Source organism: Ursus americanus, chromosome 1 (genome assembly GCF_024610735.1).
Source record: "Ursus americanus isolate L20-20 chromosome 1, mUrsAme1.1.p, whole genome shotgun sequence".
In the NCBI taxonomy this organism is placed as follows: Eukaryota; Metazoa; Chordata; class Mammalia; order Carnivora; family Ursidae; genus Ursus; species Ursus americanus.
The window spans coordinates 17,800,824-17,816,040 of NC_142127.1; the positions used below are offsets into that span (position 1 = coordinate 17,800,824).

At 35.1% G+C, this 15,217-nt stretch overlaps 1 protein-coding gene across 4 annotated transcripts in view; it reads right to left on the bottom strand.

The window, feature by feature from the left end:
- The window catches only part of ZRANB3 (zinc finger RANBP2-type containing 3), a 302,647-nt gene that overhangs the window by 105,978 nt on the left and 181,452 nt on the right, over nt 1-15,217 (bottom strand). The gene's annotated exons all lie outside the window — the stretch shown is intronic.

The following is a 15,217-nucleotide window of genomic DNA, read 5'->3' on the forward strand; positions in this document are numbered from 1 at the left end:
GCCAATAATATGAATACATTCTAGAGGAAAAAACAAAACAAAACAAGCTGAAGAAGCTAACAAAACCAAGAAAGCTAAATACTAACAACTAAAACAGAGCTGTCCACAAACTCCTGGAATGTCTCAGAAACTAAAAGCATCAGGTACCTTAGAAGGTGGAAGTACGACATGGTAGCTAAAAGCAGGGACACTGGTTTAAAGTTTGTATAAGGAATGGTTAAATGCCCAGATTCTCTAGTCATTCTCATGTCATCGTGTTACCATCCCACCCCGACAAGACCATGGTTTTATTCTATAAAGAAAGTGAACTAATGTTCAAACCTAAAAGACTAAGAATAGTAAAGGGGAAGGGGCAGAGGTGCCATGTGGAACCAAGACAGATTGAGATAAAGTCTACATACTGAGGATTAACAACATTATTCTGCTTCCCTTGTTTATGCCACAAAGATGGTAGCTATGTTTAAACCTCCACATACAGCATAAGACTGGAGGATGCCTTTTTCTCTTAAAAATTTTAAGAGGTCACAAAGAAGACATACAAATAGCCAACAGACAGATAAAAAAAAAAACACTCAACATCACTCAGCATCAGGGAAATACAAATAAAAACCAATGAGATACCACCTCACACCAGTCAGAATGGCTAAAATTAACAACACAGTAAACAACATATGTTGGTGAGGATGCAGAGAAAGGGGAACCCTCTTAACACTGTTGGTGGGAATGCAAACTGGTGCAGCCACTCTGGAAAACAGTATGGAGGTTCCTCAAAAGTTAAAAACAGAATTACCCTATGACCCAGAAACTGCACTACTAGGTATTTATGCAAAAGATACAAAAATAGTGATTCAAAGGGGCACATGCACCTTAATGTTTATAGCAGCAATGTCCACAATAGCCAAAACATGTAAAGAACACAGATATCCATCAACAGATGAATGGATGAAGAAGATGAGGTGTATATATACAATGGAATATTACTCAACCACCAAAAAACGAAATCTTAACACTTGCCATGATGTGGATGGAACTACGGGGTATTAGGCTAAGCGAAATAAGTCAGAGAAAGAAAAATACTGTATGATTTCACTCATATGTGGAATTTAAGAAACAAAACATCTGAGCATAGGGGAAGGGAAGGAAACGTAAAATAAGATAAAAACAGAGATGGAGGCAAACCGTAAGAGACTCTTAACTCTAGGAAACAAACTAAGGGTTGTTGGAAGGGAGGCAGATAGGGGTATGGGGTAACCGGGTGACAGACATTAAGGAGGGCACTTGATATAATGAGCACTGGGTGTTTTAAGCAACTGATGAATCACTAAATTCTACCCTGAAACTAATAATACCCTATATGTTAACTAAATTGAATTTAAGTAAAAAATTTTAAAAAAAGTTTGAAGAGGTCACAAAAAGACAACCTCCATATATTAACATTTAGGGATTTCCCAGGGAAAAGTCCATACTTTTCTAGTCAAAAAGCTTTTCTAGTGGCACCTGGGTGGCTCAGTTAGTTCAGCGTCTGCCTTTGGCTTGGGTCATGATCCCAGGGTCCTGGGACTGAGCTCCGCATGGGGCTCTCTGCTCAGTGCGGAGCCTCCTTCTCCCTCTCCCTCTGCCTACTGCTCCCCCTGCTTGTGCTCTCCCTCTGTCAAATAAATAAATAAAATCTTTAAAAAAAAAGCTTTTCTAATCAACTTTTAAAATTTTCGATCTTAAAATATAGATGGACATTCATGGATCAACAAGCATTGAAGAAAACATTCAATATGAACAACAGAAAAAAAAAAACAACTGAACAACAGAGACGAAAATGAAATCAAAAGAAATTCAGAGTGAACATACCATGCAGCAAACAGAAGAAAATTAAGAACAAAAAATAAAACCTAAGCAGCAACAAGCATCTGGAAACAGGAGGCTACGAAAGAAAGAAAGGAAAATGAGTAAACGTGTAAAGAGTAAAAAAAAAAAGGTTAAAAATTTGTAACATCTTAGCAATTTTCTAGTTCAAACAAAAATGCAACATAAGACCTGGGTGATAAAGGAAGAAATGTCCCAAAAAGTAAAACGAAAACATTAGAAAGTCAACACATAAATAATAGAAGTTCCAGAAAGACACATCAAAGGAAAGGAGGGAAAAAAATTAAAAATGAGTAATTTCCATACATTAGCATTCCAGTTACCAGGCTGAAAGAGAATACCTACTATCTATCACTAGAATAAAAAAAACCTAAACAAAGATAGATTTTTTATGAAATTAAAGATTAACCACAATAAAGGACAATCTCAGAAGCTTCCAGAATGGGGATATATATGAATATATATGAGACACGTGAAGGATCGAAAATGAGAATGGTGTTGTGATTTTTTTTTTTAAGATCTATTCATTTATTTTAGAGAGAGAGAGAGAGAACATGAGCAGGGGGAGGGGCAGAGGGAGAGGAAGACAAGCAGACGGCCCAATGAGTGGGAAGCCTGATGCTGGGCTCAATTCCAGGACCCTGAGAGCATGACCTGAGCCGAAATCAAGAATCAGATGCTTAATCAACAGAGCCACCCAGGTGCACCAAGCATCATGATCCTTTCTTTTTCTTTTCTTTTTTTTTTTTTAGATTTTATTTATTTATTTGAGAGACAGACAGAGAAAGCAACAGACAGGGAGGAAAGGGAGAAGCAGTCTCCCCACTGAGCAGGGAGCCCAACGTGGGGCTTGATCCCAGGACACTGGGATCATGACCTGAGTCGAAGGCAGATGCTTAACCTCCTGAGCGAGCCACCCAGGTGCCCCAAATTGGCTTTAAATATTGGGTGGTTGCCTAAGCAACTGATATTCATTTACAACTTCTATAGCTAAAACCACCCAGGCTAAAACCACTTCCACGGCTAAAACCACAACTGAGCCACCCAGGCGCCCAAGTGTTGTAATTCTTAATACCAACCTTGGTATTAGAGGCAATGAAAAACTAAGCTCAAAACTCTAAGGAAAAGTGATTTTCAACACAGAAATCTAGAATTATCAATTTAGAGATTATCTAGAAGCAGTCATATAAGAATTCAAAAAGTTTACTTTCTATGCACTATTCTTAGGAAGCTGTGGAGGGTTATCTTTCCAGAAACCCAGGAAATATTCCAAAAGGAACCAAAGAAAAAAATGTATAAGATGATCCTGGAACATCTTCTCACATCAGATACTAAGAAAGCAATCAAAGCCTACTAGCATTGTATCAAAAGGACTGTATTGAAAATAGGTCCCATTTATTAATGGTGGGATAATTTAACCATCAATAAAGATAACAGATAAAGTGAATTAAAATAAATGAGCTAAAAATAAAATTCTCACTCAACAGACTGAGATTACAAAGTAACTTTCTTACCCTGATAAACAGCATCTATAAAAAATTGTGAGAACTATACACTGAAAACTACACAGCTCTGTAGGAAGAAATTTAAAAAATGGAAAGACATCTCCATTTATCAACTGGAAAGAGTTCATATTACTAAAATGGCAAAATTCCCTCAAATAGTCTGAACCTCAGCTGACATCTTTGCAAAAATTAACAAGCTAATCCTAAAATTCAGATAAAAATGCAAGGGTTATAGAACAGCCAAAAAACTTCTGAAAAAGAACAACGTTAGAAGACTTATACTTACCAATTTAAAAAATGAAAATCCTCATTGGAAATCTAATTAGAGAATGTTAGCCATACAACTTACTATTTAGAAAACTAATAAATAAAGAGAAAGTAAGCATTTTTCCTGTTTTTTCTAAATAAACTGAATGGATGAGTTTCCAAATAGTAGATGAGGGGAGGTTTTCCTTTATAGACATACGTCAACTAATAAATGAAGGAAGAATATTCTTCTATAGCCCTTTTGTAATGCCTAAAGATTTAATAGATCATGTACTGAATGTTGACAGCTACTAACATCACAAAAGAGGAGGTCTTAGACATCATGAGTCTCTAATGGAAGAACACGACATTCCTATTAAAAGAATTGCCAAAAAATTAAAGTCCCTAAATCTAAATACTAATATAGAAATAAGAGGACAGAGGAACATGTTAAACAACATCATAGGGATAGAAGCAGCAAAATCCAGATTACAGTAATAAAGTACTTTCTTCAACAAATTAAAAATAAAGAAATAAAACAAGACAGTAGAAGGAAAACCTAGAGATTAAGAGAGATTTAACTAGAGAGATTAAGAGAAATATCTAACATTTGTAACATGTGAACTTATTTGGGTACTGATTCAAACGGTGTGGGGGGGGCAATTTTAAAAGCCTGCAATATTATGATGCTAAAAAGATAATTGAAAATCTGAATATCTACTGGATTTTTTGACATTAAAGATTGATTATTGTTAAATTTTTATGTATGATAATGGGATTCTAACTACTTGGTTTTTTTTGGAGTCCTGTTTACAGTTACATTGTGAAATATTTTATAGATAAAAGGGGAGGTGTAGGCTTTCCTTCAACATAACGTGGTAAACTTACATGGGAATACAGGCATACCCTGCAGATCCTGAGGGTCTGGTTCCAGACCACTGAAATAAAGGAAAATTGCAATAAAGAGAGTCAAACAAAATTTTCAGTTTCCCAGTGCATGTAAAAGTTATGTTAACAGTACTCTGTAGTTTATTAAATGTGCAAAAGCAATGTATCTAAAAAACAACAATATACATAGTTTAATTTTAAAATACTTTATTGCTAAAAATTGCTAACCATCATCTGAGTTTTCAGCAAATCATAATCTTTTTGCTGGTGAAGGATCTTCCTTCAATGATTATGGGTGCTGACTGATCAGGTTGGTGGTTGCTGATGACTTGGTGGCTGTGGCAATTTCTTAAAATAAGACATCAATTCACTCTTCCTTTCACAAATGATTTCTCTGTAGCATGTGATGCTGTTTGATAGCATTCTACCCACTTTCAAAATTGGAGTTAATCCTTTCAAACTCTGCTGCTGCTTTATCAACTAAATTTATGTAATATTCTAAATCTTTTGTTGTCATTTCAACAATATTCACAGCATCTTCACTAGGAGTACATATCATCTGAAGAAATCACTTTCTTCATTCATCCATTAAGAAAGCCGTCATCCATTAAAATTTTATGCGATTGTAGCAATTCATCACATCCTCTGGCTCCACTTCTAATTCTAGTTCTTTTGCTGTTCCCACCACATCTGCAGTTACTTCCTCCAATGAAGTCTTCAACCCTTCAAAGACATTCATAAGGGTTGGAATCAATTTTCTACAAATTCCTGTTCATATTGATATTGTTAACTCTTCCCATGAATCATGAATGTTCTTAATGTCATCTTGAATGGTGAACACTCTTCAAAAGGTTTTCAACTGACTGCTTGGATCCATCAGAGGAATTACTGTCCATGACAGCAAAACCCTTACAAAATGTATTTCTTAAATAATAAGACTTCAGTGTTAAAATTACTCCTTGATCCATGGGCTGCAAGATGGATATTGTGTTAGCAGGAAAGAAAACAACATTCATCTCATTGTACATTTCTTTCCATCAGAGTTCTTGGGGGGCCAGGTGCACTTGCCAAGGATCAGTAATATTTGAAAGGCATCTTTTTTTCTGAGCAGTAGGTCTCAAGAGTAGGCTTAAAATAGTCAGCAAACCATATGGTAGTCAGATGTGCTGTAATCCAGGCTTTTTTGTTCCATTTGTAGAATGCAGGCAGAGTAGATTGAGCATAATTGTTAAAGGCCCTAGGATTTTGGGAATGTAAATGAGCCCTGGATTCAACTTACAGTCACCAGCTGTATTATCCCCTATCCAGAGAGTCAGCCCGTACTTTGAAGCTTTCAAGCCAGGTACTGACTTCTCCTCTCCAGCTATGAAGTCCTAGAAGGCATCTTATTACAATAGAAGGTTGTTTCATTTACATTGAAAATCTGTTGTTTAATGTAGCTCCCTTCATTAATGCTCTTAGCTAGATCTTCTGGAGAACTTGCTGCAGCTTCCACATCAGCACTTGTGGCTTCTCCTTGCACTTTTATGTTCTGAAGACAGCTTTTGACCAGCCTCTGCTAGCTTCAGACTTTCCTTCTGCAGAGTCCTCACCTCAGCCTTCACAGAATTGAAGAGAGTTAGGGCCTTGTTCTGGATTAGGCTTTGGTTAAGGGAATGTAGTGGTTGGCCTGCTCTTCAATCCAGACCATTGAAACCTTCTCCACATCAGTAACAGGGCTGTTCTGGGGCACCTGGGTGGTCCAGTCAGTTAAGCATCCGCCTTCGGCTCAGGTCATGATCCCAGTGTCCTAGGATGGAGCCCCAGGTGGGGCTCCCTGCACAGTGGGGAGTCCGCTTCTCCCTCTCCCTCTTCCCTCGTGTTCTCTCTCTCTCTCAAATAAATAAATAAAACTTTAAAAAAAGTAATAAGGCTATTCTGCTTTCTTATCACTCATGTGTTCCTTGGAGTTGCACTTTTAATTTCTTTCAAGAATATTTCCTTTGCATTCACAACTTGGCCAACTGTTTGGTGCAAGAGGTCCAGCTTTTAGCCTTTCTCAGCTTTTGACATACCTTCCTCACTAAGCTTAATCATTTCTAGCTTTTGATTTAAAGTGAGAGACATGAACTCTTCCTTTTACATGAACACTTAAGAGGCCATGTTAATTGGGTTAAAGGGTTGTTAATTGGCCTAATTTCAATATTGTTATGTCTTAGGGAGTAGAGAGGCCCAAGGAGAGAGAGAGAGAGATGGGGGAACAGCTTGTCAGTGGAATAGTCAGAACACACACAATATTTATCAATTGTTTGCCATCTTATATGGGCGTGGTTTGTGGTACGCCAAAACAATTACAATAGTAATGTGAAAGATCCTTGAGCATAGATCACCATAACCAAATGTAATTATAATGGGAAAAGTTTGAAATATTAAGAGAATTACCAAAATGTGACACAGACACATGATGTGAGCAAATGCTATTAAAAATATGGGACTGACAGACTTGCTTGGCACAGGATTGTCAAAAACTTTCAATTTGTAAATAATGCACTATCCATGAACCGAAATAAAGCAAAGCACAATAAAATGAGGCATGCCTGTATAGCTAAAACAAGACTGGCTATGAACTGATAAATATTCAAGATGATGAAGAGCACATGGGGAGTTCATTATACTATTCTGTTTACTTGAATTTTTTCCATAATAAAATATTAGAAAGAGGACCAGAAAATAAAGGAAAAAACAAAAGTCATGGAATCCAGGAATTTTGGAATGCAATATAGCAGAATGGCAAAAGAAAATTCAGGATGACACCTGTGTACCTATGTCCAAAGAAAAAGCAGTTGAAATTAGAGCAGAACAGAAGGTTGTGAGAAGGTGGCCTCCAAAAATATGAAAAACAAACAAAAAATGATATTATTTTATGTGCTCATCTGACATTTTGAAGTTGATAGATCTGTTGGAGTCTTTGAAATAAAAAATTGTGATGGCTTTATCGAAAAGATGGAAGATGGAAAAAAGGAAGTAATTATAAGATAAAAAGTTGACTAAGAGAGAAACAGTCAACTACTTAATCTTTTAGAGAACAATATTTAATTTATTTAGCCCATTTAAAAAATTTATTTAATCATATAGATATGGACACTGAATTACCAAATAATTCAAACACTGGAAAGAGAATGGAAGAAAAATGGTGACAAGGGGTGTTTAAATTATTGCTCTTTCACTTTTTAGTTTTGTGATATGGACATGGAACTTAACCTTTCCAAATCTCAGTTTACTCACCTATAAAATGGACATACCATCATCATCCTTATAGAACTGTTGAAAGAATTAAAGAAAATATATCTAAAATATATGGCTTATATACAAAATGTAATATGCAGCTAATAAAAATGCTACATTTTGGTTATTGATATAGAAAGATATTCTAAAGATAGTGTTCAGTGAAAAAGCACAGTACCGAAGTGTATGCATAATATCGCTCTATTTACTTAAAATTGCCTACCTATCTATCTCCTGCTCCCTCTCTTTCTCTCTGTCCTTATGGACCTAAGCAGAGAAGTTATCTAAAGGGAAAGTTATCAAAACCCACTTAGTAATGGCTAGTTCTACATAGTGAGAGTTCAGTTAATTTTTACTTACTTAAAAAATTTTTCTTGTTTGATCTGTTAAAATAATCATCTTTCCAAAGCAATACACTATCTTTAAATTAGTAAAAATAAAGGACAATAAAACAACTGAGAAAGACAATGTTAAAGCATGGGATGGGTGATGCTAAGTGGCAGATGATAGCATCACATACGGTTATAAAGAAAAAATGAAAACGATTTACTTGTTGGCATATTTGATTATAGTATTTTTGTTCCAGTTTTATCATATGGTATTATATGACTTTTTGTCATATATGTATGTGTAAGTTCCTACTCATATTAAGCCAAAATCTACCATCCTATTAAGTTTCATTCATTGATAACAGTTTTGCCCTCTGAGGCCACAAAGACAAAAGTCTAATTCCTTTAAAACATGACAGAACTTTAAATATTTAAAGACTTGCTCCTCCTAAGCCTTCTCTTTTTCAAATTCCTATAGGCGTCATAAGATCAAGCACTATGTCTTACTCAGCTTTATATTGCCGGCAGGTCTGAAATAATGTCTTAAATATAGTAGGCAATCAATAATATAGGCATTTGTAGAGATGAATATGAAATACTCTCACTATTCTTGTCACCCTTTCCCAGCTATGTTTGCATTTGTTAACACGCTTCCTACAATATGACTTTTAGTTCCCTCTCAGCTCCTCACATTCCTCCTCTCCAATGACCTTCTAAAACTCTCCTCCAACCGTTCCATTCCCGTGACTATAACCAGTCCTGAGAAACAGCTCTACCTGGTAAATTCAGATGTTCCACTCTGTACTGCCCCACTCTTCTTGCCCACTTGTTCACTTGTACCCACTGTATCTTCACTATCACATCAGGACTTTTCCGTCAACTGACCACTCCACTTTGACCATATCCACTACATCCTCCCTGTCTTCATGTCCTTCCTCACCTTGTGTGGATTTTTCAGTCCATACATTACCTTTCCTTTTATCAATATTGCATAATTTCCTTGTCCCTCAACCCATGCATCAAAAGCTGGTAACAAAAATCTTGGATAGATCCATCCAAAAACCTTTCCTAAGACCATACCCACAGTGCTGGGCGTTGCTGGGGGAAATCAAAACTTTGAGAGCACTGGTTCCGCAACAAATCTAAAATTTCTGTTCTCAAATGGTTACTCAGTGCTGCTGCCAATTCTATCACACTAATCTCATGATCTCACTCCCCCTTTCAGCAATATTTCACACTATGTCGACATTCATCAAACATTCAATTCTCTACTTTTCCATTTCTCTAAACACATAACTGTCTTTCCCACTCCCCCCAAAAAACAAAAGTCATCATACGCAAACTTCTGAAACTTCTTGTCACCCCAGAAACTATAGATACTCTCAATAACACCATGTAGCCATAAAAAAAGGATGGAATTATTTACACATACAAAAAAAGGACAAACAAATAAAAAAACAATGTGTATGTTTATACTATCTAGTATCTGGGTAAAAAATACGAATTCCCTTGAAAATGAGCACAATTTTTGTGCAAAAATTAAAAACTACCTACAGTTTCCAGAAAAAAAGTGAGTGAAAGGGAGATTTTTCAAAGCACATACTCTTATTTAGATTTAGAAGGTTGAACAATGTGAAAATGTTATCTTAAAAAACAACAAACCAAACTTGTATATCTAGTCATGTTTGTGCCTTTCATGCTTTAAAACCCCACAATGCAGGGGTTACAGGGCAGGAGCAATGGAGAGTTACTATTTAATGTTTGGAATGATGAATAAGTTCTGGAGATGGATGGTAGTGATGTTTGCACAACAATGTGAATGTACTGAATATAACTGAACCATAAACTTAAAAATGGTAAAAACGTAAATATTCCTATGTATATTTTACTAACAAAAAACTCCTATAACACTGATAACTAAAAAGGAAAAAATACCTTCCAGTGCTTTCTTACTGCTACTCTAATGAAGAAAAAGATCCCATATAACATGACCCATGCCAAACTCCATTTTGTCTTGAGACTCTCTTCTGTTAGTTCAAAAATATTCATACGACCTGGAATACTTTTAGTTCCTCAAAGGCCTAGCAGTCTCTCTGGCTCTCAGCTTAGCACATAAAATTCCTCTTCCTGGAATGCAAATAGATATCACTTACTCACAGGATGCCCCTTCTGTCCTTTGTGACTTGATAGTTCACTCTGTTAAACTCTGCCGTAACATCCTTTACTTCCCTTTTACGACACTTAGCACAACTGTTATTATCTGGTTAGTGTTTGACTTGAGAATTCAGTGAAGGTTGGAACCACATAGGTCTTGCTCTCTAACGCATATCTGATGCTTAATACATGACATGGCAAATAACAGATATCCTTTAAATATTTTTTGAAGGAATGGATTAATAATTAATCCATATTCCAGATGTAGTCTAATCAATGAGTGCAGTAGAACCATCCCTTACTCTGAATGTTAATCTGAATAATAACGTCCCAATATTACTTTATTTTTATCAGTTATGACAGACAGTAGACTTCAATTTAGCCTAGGGTTATTCAATATCAGAAGTCTTTTTGAACTAAAGTAGTGATAACAGGTGAGGATTTCTCAAATCCCTTCCACACAAAGCATACCTTCTAAGCATAAGTGCAGGATTTGTCCTATTAATTTTTATCTAATTATTTTTCAAACTTATCTCTGCCATCCAGTATATTAACTATTTCTCTCAGATTTGAGCCATTTGCAAATGGAAAAGACCTGACCTCTATTTAGCCCATGGAAAAGAATGTTAAATGTGACAGTGCTGAGGACAAAGTACAGTGCAATTCCATAACAGACATTTCTTGAAGCTGACATGACCTATTAATTAACACTTTTGGAAAATGGCTATAAATACCTTTAATATGTATTATCATTCAGCATTTTCCCCTCTCATAAAAATTTAGACAACTATTTCTCCCAAGAGGTGGAAATGGCATAAAATATCAGCAGTAAAGCAAGTTTAGAAAATTTGATAAATTTTCATAAAAATATGCTGAGATATTCTTAACCTTTAAGCATGACATCAGAGAGGGCAAATTTGTCTTCCCACAGTGTGCCTTTTGAAGGTGGCTGCTGATAACAGAATGCTTCACTGAATTATCTGTGTCCTCTTTTTTTGTGCAAAAGAACATTTATTGAAGTTGCCATTGCTGAGGTCTTTCTTACTATCAGGAAACGTGGAAAAAAATGCAATATGAAGTCAAATACTAGGCAAACCATTTAATGTTGCCAGGTAATAAAGTGACAGAGGGGGACTGGGTGATCTGTAAAGTCTTTTCTACATCTAATGTGCAAATGGTTGACAACTGAATGTGCTGCCTTATCCAAATCATATTTGCATTTATAGCATCCTCTAAATATAATGCAGTAGAGTGAATGATGTAAAGGATTGTGCATATGGGATGTTCTGGTTGAGTAATACTTTCTCTGTGTCTCTCAAATCAAACCAGATAAGTAGTTATCTATACCTAGACTTGTCATCTCCAAACCACATTTGTATTAGTATACTACTATTTGTGATCATATATGTATCTAATAAACTTTATAAAGATAAAGTTGTATTTTTGCTCAAGCTTCATTTAACTTAATTTGAATATAGTCATGATATTTCAAATATAAAATATGGGTTAGAACTGAATAACTAACCATAATTTGCTTTCTGCAAAATTATAGTGTGAAAATGACATCTTCACGAAAGCAAAACATTATGGGAAAAATGTAACATTCCAAACTAACTTAAAATGCCAGAAAGTGCCTTGATCTGAATCAGAGTCTGATACCATACTGGTTTCAAGGTAATGAAGAAAAGGAATAACATAAAAATTTTTAAATGGAATCTGGAAGAAAATGACTTTTGAGAAGCATAATAATAATCTTGAAACGGTTTTCTCTAGTAAACAGAAAACAGAACACAATCTCCCAATCATAAAGCATTTCCAAAATATAAACTTTCCTTTGACATAGCATGTGTGTTAATAATCAAGAAAGGGACAGTTACACTTCTGTTGTCACATGAAAAGTCCTAATCAGAAAAGATGGAATGCTTTCTGACCATTTAGGATTTCCCAGTCCCCCAAAGATAAATCCAATTAATAAGTTTGTTTTATGTAAGCAAATTTTTGACATTTATATTCTGCAATAATTGTGACAAAGAGCTTCCTAACAATATGTAGTATCATGTCTATTTTGCATTATATCTTAAAACTTTTTGTTATTATTTTGTATAGAAAGACAATTGACTTTTTTTTTAAAAGATTTTTTATTTATTTATTGGACAGAGATAGAGACAGCCAGTGAGAGAGGGAACACAAGCAGGGGGAGTGGGAGAGGAAGAAGCAGGCTCCTAGCGGAGGAGCCTGATGTGGGGCTCGATCCCATAACGCCGGGATCACACCCTGAGCCGAAGGCAGACGCTTAACCACTGTGCCACCCAGGCGCCCCAGAAAGACAATTGACTTTTTAATAGTAACTTTGTGCTAGGACATCTTAATGAATTCTCTTTTGTTTTGTGCATTTTTGAGCTGATCCCGTCATGTCTTCCAAATAAATAATACCAGCTGCAAATAATGATAATTTTGCCTTTTTGTTCCTAATTTTTACCTTTTTTGGGGGGTAATTAAACTGATTAGTGCTGCCTGCATAAAGTAAACTGTGATGTCAGTGAACACCCTTGCTCCGGATTTAAAGTTTCATATGACACAGTGGCTTTGAGTATAGAACACATACACACATACACCTTAAAATTATTAAAAACCACATATTCATGGACTGGAAGAATTAATCTTGTTATAATGTCCACACTAATCAAAGCAGCCTACAGAATCAATGCAATCCCTATTACAATACTAACGACATTTTTCACAGGACTAGAATAATCCTAAAATTCATATGGCATCAAAAAAGACCTCGAATAGCCAAAGCAATCTTGAAGGAAAAAAAAAAAAGAGAACACAGCCAGAGGTATCACAATACCTGATTTCAAGATATAAGACAAAGACACAGTATTCATAGAATATGGCACTGGCACAAAAACAAACACATAGATTAATGGAATGGGACAGACATCCCAGAAATGAACCCACACTTACATGGTCAATTAATTTACAACAAAGGGGGCAAGAATATATGATGGGGGTAAAGACAGATTTTTTAATAAATGGTGATGTGAAAACTGGATAGCTACATATGCAAAAAAAATGAAAGTGGACCACTTTCTTATACCATACACAAAAATAAAATTAAAATGGATTAAAGACCTAAATGTGAGATCTTAAACCATAAAACTCCTAGAAGAAAACATAAGCAGTAATCTTTTAGACATCACCCTTAGCAACATATTTATGGACTGTCTCCTCAGGCAAGGGAAACAAAAGTGAAAATAAACTATTGGACTATACCAAACTAAAAAACTTTTGCAAAGCAAAAGAAAGAAACTATCAACAAAATAAAAGGCAACCTAGAGAATGGGGAAAGATATTTGCAGTGATATATCCAATAAGGGGTTAATATCCAAAATATATTATATATATTATATAATATATATAATATATTAGGACTTACAAAACTGAACATCAAGAAAGCAAACAATGTGATTAAAAAATGGGCAGAGGATCTGAATATACATTTTTCCTAGAAAAAATCAGATAGCCAATACACACATGGAAAGAGGCTCAATCAACACTGCTAATCATTAAGGAAATGCAAATCTGAATGTGCTGCCTTCTCCAAATCATATTTGTATTTACAGCTTCCTCTAAATATAACCCAGTCAGAATGGCTAGTATCAAAAAAAATAACGTTGCCAAGGATGTGGAGAAAAGGAATCCCTTGTGCACTGTTACTGGGAATGTAAACTGGTGCAACCGCTGTGGAAAACAATATGGAGGTTCCTCAAAAAAATTAAGAGAAATACCATTTGATCCAGTAATTCCACTAGTGGGTATTTACCCAAAGAAAACAAAAACACTAATTCAAAATACACATGCACCCCTAGGTTTACAGTAGCATCATTTACAATAGCCAAATTATGGAAGCAGCCCAAGTGTCCATTGATAGATGAATGGATAAAAAAGATGTGGTATATAAATACAAAAAATAAACATCAGCCATAAAAAGGAATGATATCTTGCCATTTAAGACAACACGGATGGACCTAGAGGGTATTAGTAAGACAGAGAAAGACAAATACCATACGATTTAACTTATACGTGGAATCTAAAAAACAAAATAAATGAATAAACAAACAAAATACACTATTAAATATAGGGAACAAACTGGTAATTGCCAGAGGGGAGTGGAGGTGGGAAGCTGGATAAAATAGGTGAAGGGGATTAAGAGGTACAATTTTCCAGTTATAGAATAAATAAGACATGGAGGTGAAAAGTACAGTATGTGGAATAAAGTCAATAACATTGTAATAATGTTGCATGGTGACAGATGGTGACTACACTTACTGTGGTGAGCACTGAGAAATGTACAGAATTGTCAAATAACTATGTTGTACACTTGAAATTAATTTATCACTGTATGTTAACTATACTTCAATAATTTAAAAATTATTAAATACTACAAAAGGGTGGATGCTGAATTTTATAAAATTATATCTCAGCATACACAGAAATGATGTAATGAAGTTTTTCTTTTCATTAGCAGCCTGACTATATTAATACATTTTCTAATATTAAACTATACTTGCTGAAGTGAATTCCATTTGCATATGGTTAACATATTACATCTTTTTATGAGTTTCTGGTTTATATTAATATTGAGGCTTTCTACATTTACAATCTTAAGTAAAAAAGGCCCTTGGTTTTTTTTCTGTATGATATTGTCTGATTTTGCTATCAGTGTTAAAATGCCTTCATACAGATAATTTGGAAAGACTCTATCTCTGTGCTCTATAGCCCTTTAAAAAGCATCAAAACACACTAGGGTTATTTTAAAGACTTGTAGAAAGGATAAAGGAAAACATACACACACACATACACATACACAGGGAAAAAGTGTGAGTGACTCATATCACAGACAAAGAGCTGATTACTATAATATATAAAGACTTCCAATATATTGGTAAGAAAAAAAATAGCCAGTAA